Consider the following 17,905-nt stretch of genomic DNA (forward strand, 5'->3'; position numbering starts at 1 on the left):
TGCACAAATAGATTTTTGCTCACTTAAGCCAGCAAGAAAGAGAAGCTTGTGTTGATGTCATGTGTCACCATGTATCACTGCCAGTGGTGGGCACAGTTCAGTTAATCCGATAACAGTTATCAAAGCTAATGTTTTTGCTAGCGGATTAGCTTTTCAGATAAGTTTTAAAACCATCGTCGGACCAATTATATTCCGATAACTTTCAGTCCGATAACATTTTATTTTGAGGGTAAAGTGAGCAAAGTTTGATGGTAAAAAAAATTGTAAACCCTAAAATCAAACATTTTAGTCCATCTGTTGTGTGTTTGTAGCATTATTGTAGTATTATTTATGCAGTTGAATCCCACTGAAACTAACAGGTAAGAATTTATATACTCAACAAAAATATAAACGCAACACTTTTGGTTTTGCTCCCATTTTGTATGAGATGAACTCAAAGATCTAAAACTTTTTCCACATACACAATATCACCATTTCCCTCAAATATTGTTCACAAACCAGTCGAAATCTGTGATAGTGAGCACTTCTCCTTTGCTGAGATAATCCATCCCACCTCACAGGTGTGCCATACGAAGATGCTGATTAGACACCATGATTAGTGCACAGGTGTGCCTTAGACTGCCCACAATAAAAGGCCACTCTGAAAGGTGCAGTTTTGTTTTATTGGGGGGGGGATACCAGTCAGTATCTGGTGTGACCACCATATGCCTCATGCAGTGCAACACATCTCCTTCGCATCATCCGTGAAGAGAACACCTCTCCAACGTGCCAAACACCAGCGAATGTGAGCATTTGCCCACTCAAGTCGGTTACGACGACGAACTGGAGTCAGGTCGAGACCCCGATGAGGACCACGAGCATGCAGATGAGCTTCCCTGAGACGATTTCTGACAGTTTGTGCAGAAATTCTTTGGTTATGCAAACCGATTGTTTCAGCAGCTGTCCGAGTGGCTGGTCTCAGACGATCTTGGAGGTGAACATGCTGGATGTGGAGGTCCTGGGCTGGTGTGGTTACACGTGGTCTGCAGTTGTGAGGCTGGTTGGATGTACTGCCAAATTCTCTGAAACGCCTTTGGAGATGGCTCATGGTAGAGAAATGAACATTCAATACACGAGCAACAGCTCTGGTTGACATTCCTGCTGTCAGCATGCCAATTGCACGCTCCCTCAAATCTTGCGACATCTGTGGCATTGTGCTGTGTGATAAAACTGCAGCTTTCAGAGTGGCCTTTTATTGTGGGCAGTCTAAGGCACACCTGTGCACTAATCATGGTGTCTAATCAGCATCTTGGTATGGCACACCTGTGACGTGGGAAGGATTATCTTAGCAAAGGAGAAGTGCTCACTATCACAGATTTAGACTGGTTTGTGAACAATATTTGAGGGAAATGGTGATATTGTGTATGTGGAAAAAGTTTTAGATCTTTGAGTTCATCTCATACAAAATGGGAGCAAAACCAAAAGTGTTGCGTTTATATTTTTGTTGAGTGTATGTCTTTTACTCTGCCAATCAATGCATTAATGGACGTATTTAAGTTGTTGAAGCCACAGGGTTCAAAGCGTGTGAAAAAAGCAGCAGCTTTTTAGTTCATAAATGATGGAGTATCTAATATCGAGATAAACTGTGAGTTCTAATACTGTGTTTTACTGCTTTTGAAAGATGATGACAGTGTTTGGGGTTTTATTTTTTTTTAATTCATTTATTTTTCGTGCATTCTTATGTGTTTGTGAACCTTGAATTTACCCAGCAGCAAAACGTGAAAATGAAATTGGTTTATCAGAAGCTGACAGTCTAATCTGATGTGGCTACGTCCGAGACAATACTACAACCCCAATTCCAGTGAAGTTGGGATGTTGTGTAAAATGTAAATAAAAACAGAATACAATGATTTGCAAATCCTCTTCAACGTATATTCAATTGAATACACCACAAAGACAAAATATTTAATGCTCAAACTGATAAACTTTATTGTTTTTGTGCAAATATTTGCTCATTTTGAAATGGATGCAACATGCCTGCAACATGTTTCAAAAAAGCTTTGACAGTGGTATGTTTACCACTATGTTACATCACCTTTCCTTCTAACAACACTCAATAAGCATTTGGGAACTGAGGACACTAATTGTTGAAGCTTTGTAGGTGAAATTCTTTCCCATTCTTGCTTGATGTATGACTTCAGTTGTTCAACAGTCCGGGGTCTCCGTTGTCATATTTTGCGCTTCATAATGCGCCACATATTTTCAATGGGCGACAGGTCTGGACTGCAGGCAGGCCAGTCTAGTACCCGCACTCTTTTACTACGAAGCTACGCTGCTGTAACACGTGCAGAATGTGGCTTGGCATTGTCTTCCTGAAATAAGCAGGGACGTCCCTGAAAAAGACGTTGCTTGGATGGCAGCATGTGTTGCTCCAAAACCTGGATGTACCTTTCGGCATTGATGGTGCCATCACAGATGTGTAAGTTGCCCATGTAATGGGCACTAACACACCCCCATACCATCACAGATGCTGGCTTTTGAACTTTGCGCTGGTAACAGTCTGAATGGTCTTTTTCCTCTTTTGTCCGGAGGACACGACGTCCATGATTTCCAAAAACAATTTTAAATGTGGACTCATCAGACCACAGCATACTTTTCCACTTTGCGTCTGTCCATTTCAAATGAGCTCAGGCCCAGAGAAGGTGGCTACGTTTCTGGATGTTGTTGATGTATGGCTTTCGCTTTGCATGGGAGAGTTTTAACTTGCACTTGTAGATGTAGCGACGAACTGTGTTAACTGACAGTGGTTTTCTGAAGTGTTCCTGAGCCCACGTGATAAGATCCTTTACACAATGATGTTGATTTATTTAATGCAGTGCCGCCTGAGGGATCGAAGGTCACGGGCATTCAATGTTGGTTTTTGGCCTTGCCGCTTACGTGTAGAAAATTCTCCAGATTCTCTGAATCTTCTGATTATATTATGGACTGTAGATGATGGAATCCCTAAATTCCTTGCAATTGAACGTTGAGAAACATTGTTCTTAAACCGTTGGACTATTTTTTTCCACGCAGTTGTTCACAACCCGGACCTATCGCCCCATCTTTGCTTGTGAATGGTTGAGCCTTTCAGGGATGCTCCTTTTATACCCAATCATGACACTCACCTGTTTCCAATTAGGTGTTCTTTGAGCATTCATCAAATTTCCCAGTCTTTTGTTGCCCTGTCCCAACTTTTTTGAAATGTGTTGCAGGCATCCATTTTAAAATGTGCAAATATTTGCACAAAAACAATCAAGTTTATCAGTTTGAACATTAAATATCTTGTCTTTGTGGTGTATTCAATTGTGAATATACCGGTAGGTTGAAGAGGATTTGCAAATCATTGTATTCTGTTTTTATTTACATTTTACACAACGTCTCAACGTCATTGGAATCGGGGTTGTAAAAATTATCGGTTATCTGTAATAAAAATTTTTTTTTTAGCAGTTTATCGGTTTAACGTCATTAAAGATAACTTTTCAGTTCTCGAATTAAAAGTTATCGAAGCTAGCTTTTTGGTTAGCTTTGCCCACCACTGATCACTACATAGGTGATTAATGGATGTCTCATTTTCCTCTTCCAGTTACAGCGCTCCTCAGCACTGAGCTAACTGCATGTCATGTCATTGCACACAGAAGCACATCAAATGGCCATAATATTGTATTGTTAGGGTTTGAGTTTTGTTTGGTTTTCTGTTTTATTTTGTTCTTTTGTTCTGTTATTTATTTTTGCATTTCATTCATTTTGGTTTGTTTATTCTCTTGCTGGGTTTTTCTGCTTGGGTCTGTCTGTTTCTCTTGTCTCTCTCTTGGTTCTTGGTGATGGGTGTTTCCCTCTCTCTGGCTACACCCTGGTTCTGGTGCTTTCTATGCACACCTGTTTCTAATTTGCTGATTACCACCTGGGGTTATATAAGCTCACTGGGCGTGCTTGTCCCTCGCCAGTTTGTCATGACATGTGCCTTCATTCCAGCTCTGTTCCTGCTTTCATATTCCTGCCTGCCTCACAGTGTGTACCTGACCTCCAGCCTGTTGCCTTGACCAAGCCTTTTAGCTGATGTTCTTTGTACTGCTGGTTTTTCTGGACTGCTTACTCGTGTACCGGCCTCTGCTATCCACCTCATTAAAGCCTTCACTAAACCAGAGCTGTTTGTACGAGCCGTGCATTTGTGTCCTGCAACTCCTGACCATCCAACCTGATACATAGGTGATGTTTCCTCATAATGGTACTATGTCAATTGTAATGTAAGTTTTATTTATATAGCACATTTACACAGCCAATGGCCTCCCAAAATATTTAAAAGAAAAATAGGCACAACAATACAAATACACTCAACAAAAATATAAACGCAACACTTTGATATTTAGAAGGGGCCTTCAAAAGCAGATATACCTGACCATCATCAGCGAAGCAGTGAAAAGAATATCAATCTTCCTAAAACTCAACCCCAGGAGTAGCAAATAGAGGGAGAACAATAAAGGGCCAAGAACTGACCCCTGGGGGACTCCACAGGTCAGAGTGGCCACTGAGGATCACTAAAATTAAGATAATTAAAAAACATTTAAAAGTGCAGTATCAGTGCTGTGAAGAGGCTTAAAACCAGGTTGGAACAATTCACAAATATTTGCCCCTTTTAGAAACTCTTGAAGCTGGTTAAGAACAACTTTCTCTAAAGTCTTAGAAATAGAAGGGAGTTTTGAAATTATCCCGAAATTAGACAAAACCAGGGGATCCAAATTTTTCTTTTTCAAAAGAGGATGCTTGAAGGAGGATGGAACACATCCAGAGCTTAGACACTGATTATTAAGCAGCAAAATAAAAGTCTCAACTGAGCTAAAAACCTCTTTAAACAAAAGAGATGGAATGCTATTGCATGGGCAGTTCGCAGAATCAGAATCGAATTTATTGCCTTGTATGTTCTCACATACAAGGGATTTGATCTGGCGTTGTTGGTGCCGTAAGCACATACAAGAAAAAAGAAAACACTTCTGTAAGAAGTAAAAGAGTCAAATAGGCAAAACTATGTTCACTGTAAGGGCCCCTTCACACACAATATGATTCATGACAGTGAAATGGGACTGTGCAAAAGCATGTGATTGGTGTGCAGATGTACAGTACAGTACATTTCAGTGCAGGGACGACCCATCTGTACTTTGTGGAAGTGGGGAGGGGGGGCAGGGTAAATGGAGGTCTCTGGCATTATTTATTAGTCTAGCTGCAGATGGAAAGAAGCTGTTTTTCTGTCTTTAGGTTTTGGTCCTGGTGGACTTCAGCCATCTGCCACAGGGGAGGGTGACAAAAAGTTTGTGTCCTGGGTAATAAAATGTGATGTAGTGCCCTGCTGATGTTGCTGGCTAACATTAGTGTTAGGACATAATTAAATGTTGAAATGACGAAATAAAAAAATGATTTCATCATGAGATTGATGTCACGTTGAGAAATCCTAATTAACAGACACTGCAGTCATTGTTGCATCATCTCTTGTTGTGTTTATAATCAATATTTATATTTATTTATAGTGTCTTTTTTTCCTGGTTGAAATGCAGATATGAATGAATGAATGACCATGGTTTCTTATGTTAATCAAGAATTTATCTTATCTGAAACAACAACAACAAATACGTTATGGTTTTAATTTGCAGATGAACAAAGATTTCTAAAGAACCCCCTTGTTGTGTGTTGGGGGGTGTGGCTGGATGTTTTGGTGTTCTTTTCTTTTCTTTGCTCTTCAGGTGGCATGGAAACTGATTCTTCTGTGGAGAAGGTGCTGGCTGAAGAGTCCTCACCCTCATCAACATCATGTGAAGCACCTGTGACTGGTGCTCACATGCAACCTTAAAGACTTTCAGCTGAAGCAGATAATTGGATGGCGTTCTGCATTTAAGGCATGTGTGATTCAAGCAGAACTGCCGGGAACTCGACCTTGTGATGTTCGTTTGTGAGACGCTGAGGACCGCGCCTGGGTTTGACACATCGAGCCCGTGAAGCAAGGAAGGGTGAGGACACATGCTGTCAGCACACATCAAAGGTGATTAAGTGTTTGACTAATTGTTGATAGTAACTTGGTGTTTTGTTACACAGTATACTTGAATTGTGATGAGAATTGTGCAGCTTGCTTCTCACTGCTGTGGCGTGCGGATAAGTGATCCTCCACCTGTTGTGAGAAGCTGCTCATTTGCATAAAGTTAAAAAGATACAGACCTGAATGTGTTGCTGATAGCGTGTGTCTTTTGAAAGTTATTGTTGTAACTGCTGACTTACCTCACCTCTTCTTTGCTTCACAGAGAGTCAGTTTGTCGTGTCCACCTGGGGAGTGTTTGGTGGTGGTAGTGGGTCCAGGAGCGCCGGGCTTTGATCCTTGCGGGCGCTGGAGAGCGTACCAACAGTCACTCCACCAGAAGGACGCTATTTTTGTTTTTTACACCTTTTAAACACAGCGGGTGAAATAAATATATTGTTTTTGGAACCGCTTTTCTGGTTATTTGTAGCGCTGGGTTCCGTCTGACGCAGGTCCGCTCCTCAACCCGCGTCGACACATAACAGTAGTTCCCGGCAATTCCATAATGGACCCAGCGGCAGAGGCGGTTCCTTTTGCCGAAAAAGTTCAAGAACACTTGGAGAAAATATGGAAGCAATTACAGCATCTCGCAAACCAAATTAAACAAACAGACGCCCGTGTTACGGAGCTTGCAGCGCAAGCCGTTCTGCTTCATGCTGCTCCAGCTGCGGCATCATCGATACTAGTGCAGATAACTCCGTCACCCAGAGATTCGGCGTCCGAACCGATTGTTTGTCGTCCGGAGCCTTGTGCGGTGATGCAATCAATCAATTCAATCAATTTTTTTATATAGCGCCAAATCACAACAAACAGTTGCCCCAAGGCGCTTTATATTGGAAGGCAAGGCCATACAATAATTATGTAAAACCCCAACGGTCAAAACGACCCCCTGTGAGCAAGCACTTGGCTACAGTGGGAAGGAAAAACTCCCTTTTAACAGGAAGAAACCTCCAGCAGAACCAGGCTCAGGGAGGGGCAGTCTTCTGCTGGGACTGGTTGGGGCTGAGGGAGAGAACCAGGAAAAAGACATGCTGTGGAGGGGAGCAGAGATCGATCACTAATGATTAAATGCAGAGTGGTGCATACAGAGCAAAAAGAGAAAGAAACAGTGCATCATGGGAACCCCCCAGCAGTCTACGTCTATAGCAGCATAACTAAGGGATGGTTCAGGGTCACCTGATCCAGCCCTAACTATAAGCTTTAGCAAAAAGGAAAGTTTTAAGCCTAATCTTAAAAGTAGAGAGGGTGTCTGTCTCCCTGATCTGAATTGGGAGCTGGTTCCACAGGAGAGGAGCCTGAAAGCTGAAGGCTCTGCCTCCCATTCTACTCTTACAAACCCTAGGAACTACAAGTAAGCCTGCAGTCTGAGAGCGAAGCGCTCTATTGGGGTGATATGGTACTACGAGGTCCCTAAGATAAGATGGGACCTGATTATTCAAAACCTTATAAGTAAGAAGAAGAATTTTAAATTCTATTCTAGAATTAACAGGAAGCCAATGAAGAGAGGCCAATATGGGTGAGATATGCTCTCTCCTTCTAGTCCCCGTCAGTACTCTAGCTGCAGCATTTTGAATTAACTGAAGGCTTTTTAGGGAACTTTTAGGACAACCTGATAATAATGAATTACAATAGTCCAGCCTAGAGGAAATAAATGCATGAATTAGTTTTTCAGCATCACTCTGAGACAAGACCTTTCTGATTTTAGAGATATTGCGTAAATGCAAAAAAAGCAGTCCTACATATTTGTTTAATATGCGCTTTGAATGACATATCCTGATCAAAAATGACTCCAAGATTTCTCACAGTATTACTAGAGGTCAGGGTAATGCCATCCACAGTAAGGATCTGGTTAGACACCATGTTTCTAAGATTTGTGGGGCCAAGTACAATAACTTCAGTTTTATCTGAGTTTAAAAGCAGGAAATTAGAGGTCATCCATGTCTTTATGTCTGTAAGACAATCCTGCAGTTTAGCTAATTGGTGTGTGTCCTCTGGCTTCATGGATAGATAAAGCTGGGTATCATCTGCGTAACAATTGAAAATTTAAGCAATACCGTCTAATAATACTGCCTAAGGGAAGCATGTATAAAGTGAATAAAATTGGTCCTAGCACAGAACCTTGTGGAACTCCATAATTAACTTTAGTCTGTGAAGAAGATTCCCCATTTACATGAACAAATTGTAATCTATTAGACAAATATGATTCAAACCACCGCAGCGCAGTGCCTTTAATACCTATGGCATGCTCTAATCTCTGTAATAAAATTTTATGGTCAACAGTATCAAAAGCAGCACTGAGGTCTAACAGAACAAGCACAGAGATGAGGCCACTGTCCGAGGCCATAAGAAGATCATTTGTAACCTGTTTCTGTACTATGATGAATTCTAAAACCTGACTGAAACTCTTCAAATAGACCATTCCTCTGCAGATGATCAGTTAGCTGTTTTACAACTACTGTCATTCTCAGCATCTGTGTGGATGTTAAAATCGCCCACTATAATGATCTTATCTGAGCTAAGCACTAAGTCAGACAAAAGGTCTGAAAATTCACAGAGAAACTCACAGTAACGACCAGGTGGACGATAGATAATAACAAATAAAACTGGTTTTTGGGACTTCCAATTTGGATGGACAAGACTAAGAGTCAAGCTTTCAAATGAATTAAAGCTCTGTCTGGGTTTTTGATTAATTAATAAGCTGGAATGGAAGATTGCTGCTAATCCTCCGCCCCAGCCCGTGCTACGAGCATTCTGACAGTTAGTGTGACTCGGGGGTGTTGACTCATTTAAACTAACATATTCATCCTGCTGTAACCAGGTTTCTGTAAGGCAGAATAAATCAATATGTTGATCAATTATTATATCATTTACCAACAGGGACTTAGAAGAGAGAGACCTAATGTTTAATAGACCACATTTAACTGTTTTAGTCTGTGGTGCAGTTGAAGGTGCTATATTATTTTTTCTTTTTGAATTTTTATGCTTAAATAGATTTTGCTGGTTATTGGTAGTCTGGGAGCAGGCACCGTCTCTACGGGGATGGGGTAATGAGGGGATGGCAGGGGAGAGAAGCTGCAGAGAGGTGTGTAAGACTACAACTCTGCTTCCTGGTCCCAACCCTGGATAGTCACGGTTTGGAGGATTTAAGAAAATTGGCCAGATTTCTAGAAATGAGAGCTGCTCCATCCAAAGTGGGATGGATGCCGTCTCTCCTAACAAGACCAGGTTTTCCCCAGAAGCTTTGCCAATTATCTATGAAGCCCACCTCATTTTTTGGACACCACTCAGACAGCCAGCAATTCAAGGAGAACATGCGGCTAAACATGTCACTCCCGGTCTGATTGGGGAGGGGCCCAGAGAAAACTACAGAGTCCGACATTGTTTTTGCAAAGTTACACACCGATTTAATGTTAATTTTAGTGACCTCCGATTGGCGTAACCGGGTGTCATTACTGCCGACGTGAATTACAATCTTACCAAATTTACGTTTAGCCTTAGCCAGCAGTTTCAAATTTCCTTCAATGTCGCCTGTTCTGGCCCCCGGAAGACAATTGACTATGGTTGCTGGTGTCGCTAACTTCACATTTTCGCAAAACAGAGTCGCCAATAACCAGAGTTTGATCCTCGGCGGGTGTGTCGTCGAGTGGGAAAAACGGTTAGAGATGTGAACGGGTTGGCGGTGTACACAGGGCTTCTGTTTAGAACTACGCTTCCTCCTCACAGTCACCCAGTCAGCCTGCTTTCCCGGCTGCTCGGGATCTGCCAGGGGGTAACTAACGGTGGCTAAGCTACCTTGGTCTGCACCGACTACAGGGGCCTGGCTAGCTGTAGAATTTTCCACAGTGCGGAGCCGAGTCTCCAATTCGCCTAGCCTGGCCTCCAAAGCTACGAATAAGCTACACTTATTACAAGTACCGTTACTGCTAAAGGAGGCCGAGGAATAACTAAACATTTCACACCCAGAGCAGAAAGTGCGGGAGAGACAGGAGAAGCCGCCATGCTAAATCGGCTAAGAGCTAGTAGCTACGCTAAGCTAGCGGATTCCTAAAAACACGCAAAGTGAATAATGTGTAAATAATTTAGAGGTGATTCAGCAGAAGGAGTGCTTTAGTTAAGGCACGTAAAGATTACACTGGGAAACAAATCGTAATCTAGATAACTAGATCAATCTAACTGCGCAGATTAAACAGCTAACAGATACAGAAAAACACCGCTGTGCTCCGGAACAGGAAGTGATACAATACCGCAGTGAGAGCCAACCACCAGTAGAGGCAAGCCTGTTCCGGGGGTCCTGCAATGTTCTCTGGTTTCTGCTCAGTCAGGTTGGAGTGCCGCAGCTTTACGAGGAATGTTTGTAGATGGGATAAATGAGTCATTAAAAGACGAGCCGGCAGTCCGTGACGAGCCAAACGATTTAGATGAGCTAATATCGTTGGTGATTCGTCTAGATGATCGGATGAGGGAGCGTGGACGCGGGGGAGGACGCCCATCAGAGCGGGTTTTTTCGTCTCGGGCCGCCTCTTCTTCGCCCCACTGAGGCTCCTCCGACGGGACCTCTGGCTCCTCCTGTTGACGAGCCCATGCAGCTCGGACGAGCAGAGATTCCTGTATTGCCCCGACACGTAAGCGTCAAGAGAAATAATGGTGATGTATCTCCAAGTGTTCTGGGACAGGCAAAATAACACACATAAAAAAAAAAAATCTAGCACGAGTAAATGTTTTGTTTTCTTTAAATAGGGGTTATAATTGTATGGGGAGTCAGAGGCGTATCTGGTGGAGTGATTGTTATGCGGTTAGAAGTCCGCCTGGGCTCACTTAATCGTTAATTTTTTTATGTGTTTTTAGGTATTTTCTGTTTGGGTTGTTGGGTCGTTTTATTTTGTTTTTTATTTCTCTACATCCCTAACCCCAACCTCACTTGCCCCAAGACCGTTTGTCCTGTGGGTTGTGGGGTGGTGCAGGTTGGTCACGCTGAGCATTCTCAGAAGACCTCTGCACCTAGGGGGGGGGGTGTTAGAGGCGTTTTTTTGGTTTGGTTAGGGCCCGGTTCCACTCCAGCCTCGTTGAGCCTTTGTACCGTTCGTCATTGGTGTTGCCGGGGTGTGGTGCAGCGGAGACTTACCTCGGTCGGAGGGGTGGGCCGATCTGTTGCCGTTCGCCATTTCGGTAGTTCCACCCCTCCCGAGAGGCTGGGGTATGGTCGAGTTGGGGCACCGGACGCATTTCCGGTTCTCTGCTGCGCCTTGGGGTTGGAGCTGGGTTAGTTTTTTCCTGTTCCCTTCTCCGGCTTAATATTTTGAGCCGTTCGCCAAAATTGAGCCGCCGAAGGGCTCTGGGAGGGACCTGGGGTCTTTCGGGGTGCCGGGGAGAGTAACAGGGTTTATGGTCGTTTTATATCCCCCCGGGGTTGTTTTTGGTAGTCCTCCGGGGGTTGATTTTTGATTTTGTTCTGTTTCCTTCCGGGTTCCACCTCCAGGGTTGATGGGATGGTCCTCTGGGGGGGAATTGGCTTGGGGCCAACTAGCCAAGTGTGACCGGGTCTGGGGTTCCGGGGTTGTGGGGAGGGCATCTCCTGGGGTTGATGGTACGGTCCTCTGGGGGGCGCCGTTTGCTCCATGTACACCTGGGGACCTTTGTGGGATTATGGTTCTGGCTGTTCCTCCTGGAACTGGCGATGAAGGCCTTCTGGGGGGGGTTGGGCTCTGCAGGTCATTCTGGGGGGGTTGTTTGTTATTTTTCTTTTATGCATTTACGTTTGTATTGTGTTTGTGGGGCTGTGTTGGGTTTTTGCGTTTGGGAGTTTTTCTTTTCTTCCCGGGGTTTGATGGGACGGTCCCCTGGGGAGGTTTTGGGTGGGTTTTATGTTTTTTCTGTGTGTTGACTTGTACTGGGGAATGTTTTGGGGCTTTTGTTGATGCCAGCCGGCCTTCCAGCTGCGGTGCCTGTCCTGCTGTCTGTGGTGGACCTTAGGAGCGTGGTGCTGTCTGCTTCCTGACGTGGACCCCCGGAGGGAGGTGCTGTTCTCAGGCCTGGTCTGTTCGGTCGCCGGGAGGCTTCCCGTTGATGGGGGGGTACTGTTGTGTGTTGGGGGGTGTGACTGGATGTTTTGGTGTTCTTTTCTTTGCTCTTCAGGTGGCATGGAAACTGATTCTTCTGTGGAGAAGGTGCTGGCTGAAGAGTCCTCACCTTCATCAACATCATGTGAAGCACCTGTGACTGGTGCTCACATGCAACCTTAAAGACTTTCAGCTGAAGCAGATAATTGGATGGCGTTCTGCATTTAAGGCATGTGTGATTCAAGCAGAACTGCCGGGAACTCGACCTTGTGATGTTCGTTTGTGAGACGCTGAGGACCGCGCCTGGGTTTGACACATCGAGCCCGTGAAGCAAGGAAGGGTGAGGACACATGCTGTCAGCACACATCAAAGGTGATTAAGTGTTTGACTAATTGTTGATAGTAACTTGGTGTTTTGTTACACAGTATACTTGAATTGTGATGAGAATTGTGCAGCTTGCTTCTCACTGCTGTGGCGTGCGGATAAGTGATCCTCCACCTGTTGTGAGAAGCTGCTCATTTGCATAAAGTTAAAAAGATACAGACCTGAATGTGTTGCTGATAGCGTGTGTCTTTTGAAAGTTATTGTTGTAACTGCTGACTTACCTCACCTCTTCTTTGCTTCACAGAGAATCAGTTTGTCGTGTCCACCTGGGGAGTGTTTGGTGGTGGTAGTGGGTCCAGGAGCGCCGGGCTTTGATCCTTGCGGGCGCTGGAGAGCGTACCAACAGTCACTCCACCAGAAGGACGCTATTTTTGTTTTTACACCTTTTAAACACAGCGGGTGAAATAAATATATTTTTGGAACCGCTTTTCTGGTTATTTGTAGCGCTGGGTTCCGTCTGACGCAGGTCCGCTCCTCAACCCGCGTCGACAAATAACACCCCTTTTTTTTACTTAAAACTATTTTAAGTTTTGTAATGTTAGAATTTTTTTACTTCAAAATGTACAGTAATCAAATTAATCTTGAGGTAAAAACATTTTTTAAGGATTTTCTTCAGAAAACTGCACTGTATACACATTTCTGCACTCTGTCATCTTCTATGTTTTTGCCTAATGCCTCGTTTCTATTGGACGCATGAAGCTACGTCACAGCATGCAGCGTTGAAAGTTGGATGAAATATGAGATTGTTGTGAACATTTTGATATGCAGCATGAGCATTATACTGAAAGGTATTATAAAAGGGAAATAACTGAAAATATGGTGAAATCGAGAAAATACTGTGGGACACCAGAGGGTTAAATATATCCAGTGTTTCATACAGTAAACAGATTAATATATGTTTTAATGATAAACTTTTAAACTCGTGTCTGGAGAAACTTTGCATTTGTCACATTGTAAATGGGTCACTGGGAGGAGGGAATTAACAGTATAACCTCTGCAGCTTTTCATCATGTAAACTGACATATAGAGACAGGTTTTGGCTCTGTGCAGATGCCTGGGTTCTTAAAAGCTGCAGACACGCTCCACTGACAGTTGACCCGCCTGACATTTATGGATAGTGTGGTTAAGCTACAGCTTTGGGGCATGAATGTAGAACATAATAAGCGTCTCTGAATGCACTAAGCACCACGTGATCTGCACTCAGCTATGTTCCTGGAAAAAACCACTACACTTATCATCCAAAGTTTTATCTGGACATACTTGGTGACTAATTGTTGATAGTAACTTGGTGTTTTGTTACACAGTATACTTGAATTGTGATGAGAATTGTGCAGCTTGCTTCTCACTGCTGTGGCGTGCGGATAAGTGATCCTCCACCTGTTGTGAGAAGCTGCTCATTTGCATAAAGTTAAAAAGATACAGACCTGAATGTGTTGCTGATAGCGTGTGTCTTTTGAAAGTTATTGTTGTAACTGCTGACTTACCTCACCTCTTCTTTGCTTCACAGAGAGTCAGTTTGTCGTGTCCACCTGGGGAGTGTTTGGTGGTGGTAGTGGGTCCAGGAGCGCCGGGCTTTGATCCTTGCGGGCGCTGGAGAGCGTACCAACAGTCACTCCACCAGAAGGACGCTATTTTTGTTTTTACACCTTTTAAACACAGCGGGTGAAATAAATATATTGTTTTTGGAACCGCTTTTCTGGTTATTTGTAGCGCTGGGTTCCGTCTGACGCAGGTCCGCTCCTCAACCCGCGTCGACACATAACAGTAGTTCCCGGCAATTCCATAATGGACCCAGCGGCAGAGGCGGTTCCTTTTGCCGAAAAAGTTCAAGAACACTTGGAGAAAATATGGAAGCAATTACAGCATCTCGCAAACCAAATTAAACAAACAGACGCCCGTGTTACGGAGCTTGCAGCGCAAGCCGTTCTGCTTCATGCTGCTCCAGCTGCGGCATCATTGATACTAGTGCAGATAACTCCGTCACCCAGAGATTCGGCGTCCGAACCGATTGTTTGTCGTCCGGAGCCTTGTGCGGTGATGCAATCAATCAATTCAATCAATTTTTTTATATAGCGCCAAATCACAACAAACAGTTGCCCCAAGGCGCTTTATATTGGAAGGCAAGGCCATACAATAATTATGTAAAACCCCAACGGTCAAAACGACCCCCTGTGAGCAAGCACTTGGCTACAGTGGGAAGGAAAAACTCCCTTTTAACAGGAAGAAACCTCCAGCAGAACCAGGCTCAGGGAGGGGCAGTCTTCTGCTGGGACTGGTTGGGGCTGAGGGAGAGAACCAGGAAAAAGACATGCTGTGGAGGGGAGCAGAGATCGATCACTAATGATTAAATGCAGAGTGGTGCATATAGAGCAAAAAGAGAAAGAAACAGTGCATCATGGGAACCCCCCAGCAGTCTACGTCTATAGCAGCATAACTAAGGGATGGTTCAGGGTCACCTGATCCAGCCCTAACTATAAGCTTTAGCAAAAAGGAAAGTTTTAAGCCTAATCTTAAAGTAGAGAGGGTGTCTGTCTCCCTGATCTGAATTGGGAGCTGGTTCCACAGGAGAGGAGCCTGAAAGCTGAAGGCTCTGCCTCCCATTCTACTCTTACAAACCCTAGGAACTACAAGTAAGCCTGCAGTCTGAGAGCGAAGCGCTCTATTGGGGTGATATGGTACTACGAGGTCCCTAAGATAAGATGGGACCTGATTATTCAAAACCTTATAAGTAAGAAGAAGAATTTTAAATTCTATTCTAGAATTAACAGGAAGCCAATGAAGAGAGGCCAATATGGGTGAGATATGCTCTCTCCTTCTAGTCCCCGTCAGTACTCTAGCTGCAGCATTTTGAATTAACTGAAGGCTTTTTAGGGAACTTTTAGGACAACCTGATAATAATGAATTACAATAGTCCAGCCTAGAGGAAATAAATGCATGAATTAGTTTTTCAGCATCACTCTGAGACAAGACCTTTCTGATTTTAGAGATATTGCGTAAATGCAAAAAAGCAGTCCTACATATTTGTTTAATATGCGCTTTGAATGACATATCCTGATCAAAAATGACTCCAAGATTTCTCACAGTATTACTAGAGGTCAGGGTAATGCCATCCACAGTAAGGATCTGGTTAGACACCATGTTTCTAAGATTTGTGGGGCCAAGTACAATAACTTCAGTTTTATCTGAGTTTAAAAGCAGGAAATTAGAGGTCATCCATGTCTTTATGTCTGTAAGACAATCCTGCAGTTTAGCTAATTGGTGTGTGTCCTCTGGCTTCATGGATAGATAAAGCTGGGTATCATCTGCGTAACAATGAAAATTTAAGCAATACCGTCTAATAATACTGCCTAAGGGAAGCATGTATAAAGTGAATAAAATTGGTCCTAGCACAGAACCTTGTGGAACTCCATAATTAACTTTAGTCTGTGAAGAAGATTCCCCATTTACATGAACAAATTGTAATCTATTAGACAAATATGATTCAAACCACCGCAGCGCAGTGCCTTTAATACCTATGGCATGCTCTAATCTCTGTAATAAAATTTTATGGTCAACAGTATCAAAAGCAGCACTGAGGTCTAACAGAACAAGCACAGAGATGAGGCCACTGTCCGAGGCCATAAGAAGATCATTTGTAACCTGTTTCTGTACTATGATGAATTCTAAAACCTGACTGAAACTCTTCAAATAGACCATTCCTCTGCAGATGATCAGTTAGCTGTTTTACAACTACTGTCATTCTCAGCATCTGTGTGGATGTTAAAATCGCCCACTATAATGATCTTATCTGAGCTAAGCACTAAGTCAGACAAAAGGTCTGAAAATTCACAGAGAAACTCACAGTAACGACCAGGTGGACGATAGATAATAACAAATAAAACTGGTTTTTGGGACTTCCAATTTGGATGGACAAGACTAAGAGTCAAGCTTTCAAATGAATTAAAGCTCTGTCTGGGTTTTTGATTAATTAATAAGCTGGAATGGAAGATTGCTGCTAATCCTCCGCCCCAGCCCGTGCTACGAGCATTCTGACAGTTAGTGTGACTCGGGGGTGTTGACTCATTTAAACTAACATATTCATCCTGCTGTAACCAGGTTTCTGTAAGGCAGAATAAATCAATATGTTGATCAATTATTATATCATTTACCAACAGGGACTTAGAAGAGAGAGACCTAATGTTTAATAGACCACATTTAACTGTTTTAGTCTGTGGTGCAGTTGAAGGTGCTATATTATTTTTTCTTTTTGAATTTTTATGCTTAAATAGATTTTTGCTGGTTATTGGTAGTCTGGGAGCAGGCACCGTCTCTACGGGGATGGGGTAATGAGGGGATGGCAGGGGAGAGAAGCTGCAGAGAGGTGTGTAAGACTACAACTCTGCTTCCTGGTCCCAACCCTGGATAGTCACGGTTTGGAGGATTTAAGAAAATTGGCCAGATTTCTAGAAATGAGAGCTGCTCCATCCAAAGTGGGATGGATGCCGTCTCTCCTAACAAGACCAGGTTTTCCCCAGAAGCTTTGCCAATTATCTATGAAGCCCACCTCATTTTTGGACACCACTCAGACAGCCAGCAATTCAAGGAGAACATGCGGCTAAACATGTCACTCCCGGTCTGATTGGGGAGGGGCCCAGAGAAAACTACAGAGTCCGACATTGTTTTTGCAAAGTTACACACCGATTTAATGTTAATTTTAGTGACCTCCGATTGGCGTAACCGGGTGTCATTACTGCCGACGTGAATTACAATCTTACCAAATTTACGTTTAGCCTTAGCCAGCAGTTTCAAATTTCCTTCAATGTCGCCTGTTCTGGCCCCCGGAAGACAATTGACTATGGTTGCTGGTGTCGCTAACTTCACATTTCGCAAAACAGAGTCGCCAATAACCAGAGTTTGATCCTCGGCGGGTGTGTCGTCGAGTGGGGAAAAACGGTTAGAGATGTGAACGGGTTGGCGGTGTACACAGGGCTTCTGTTTAGAACTACGCTTCCTCCTCACAGTCACCCAGTCAGCCTGCTTTCCCGGCTGCTCGGGATCTGCCAGGGGGTAACTAACGGTGGCTAAGCTACCTTGGTCTGCACCGACTACAGGGGCCTGGCTAGCTGTAGAATTTTCCACAGTGCGGAGCCGAGTCTCCAATTCGCCTAGCCTGGCCTCCAAAGCTACGAATAAGCTACACTTATTACAAGTACCGTTACTGCTAAAGGAGGCCGAGGAATAACTAAACATTTCACACCCAGAGCAGAAAAGTGCGGGAGAGACAGGAGAAGCCGCCATGCTAAATCGGCTAAGAGCTAGTAGCTACGCTAAGCTAGCGGATTCCTAAAAACACGCAAAGTGAATAATGTGTAAATAATTTAGAGGTGATTCAGCAGAAGGAGTGCTTTAG

At 43.6% G+C, this 17,905-nt stretch overlaps 1 protein-coding gene across 1 annotated transcript in view; it reads left to right on the plus strand.

Moving 5' to 3' along the window:
• sned1 (sushi, nidogen and EGF-like domains 1) overlaps positions 1–17,905 on the plus strand; it is a 289,365-nt gene that overhangs the window by 260,293 nt on the left and 11,167 nt on the right. The window lies entirely within an intron of this gene.

Source organism: Thalassophryne amazonica, chromosome 10 (genome assembly GCF_902500255.1).
Source record: "Thalassophryne amazonica chromosome 10, fThaAma1.1, whole genome shotgun sequence".
In the NCBI taxonomy this organism is placed as follows: domain Eukaryota; kingdom Metazoa; phylum Chordata; class Actinopteri; order Batrachoidiformes; family Batrachoididae; genus Thalassophryne; species Thalassophryne amazonica.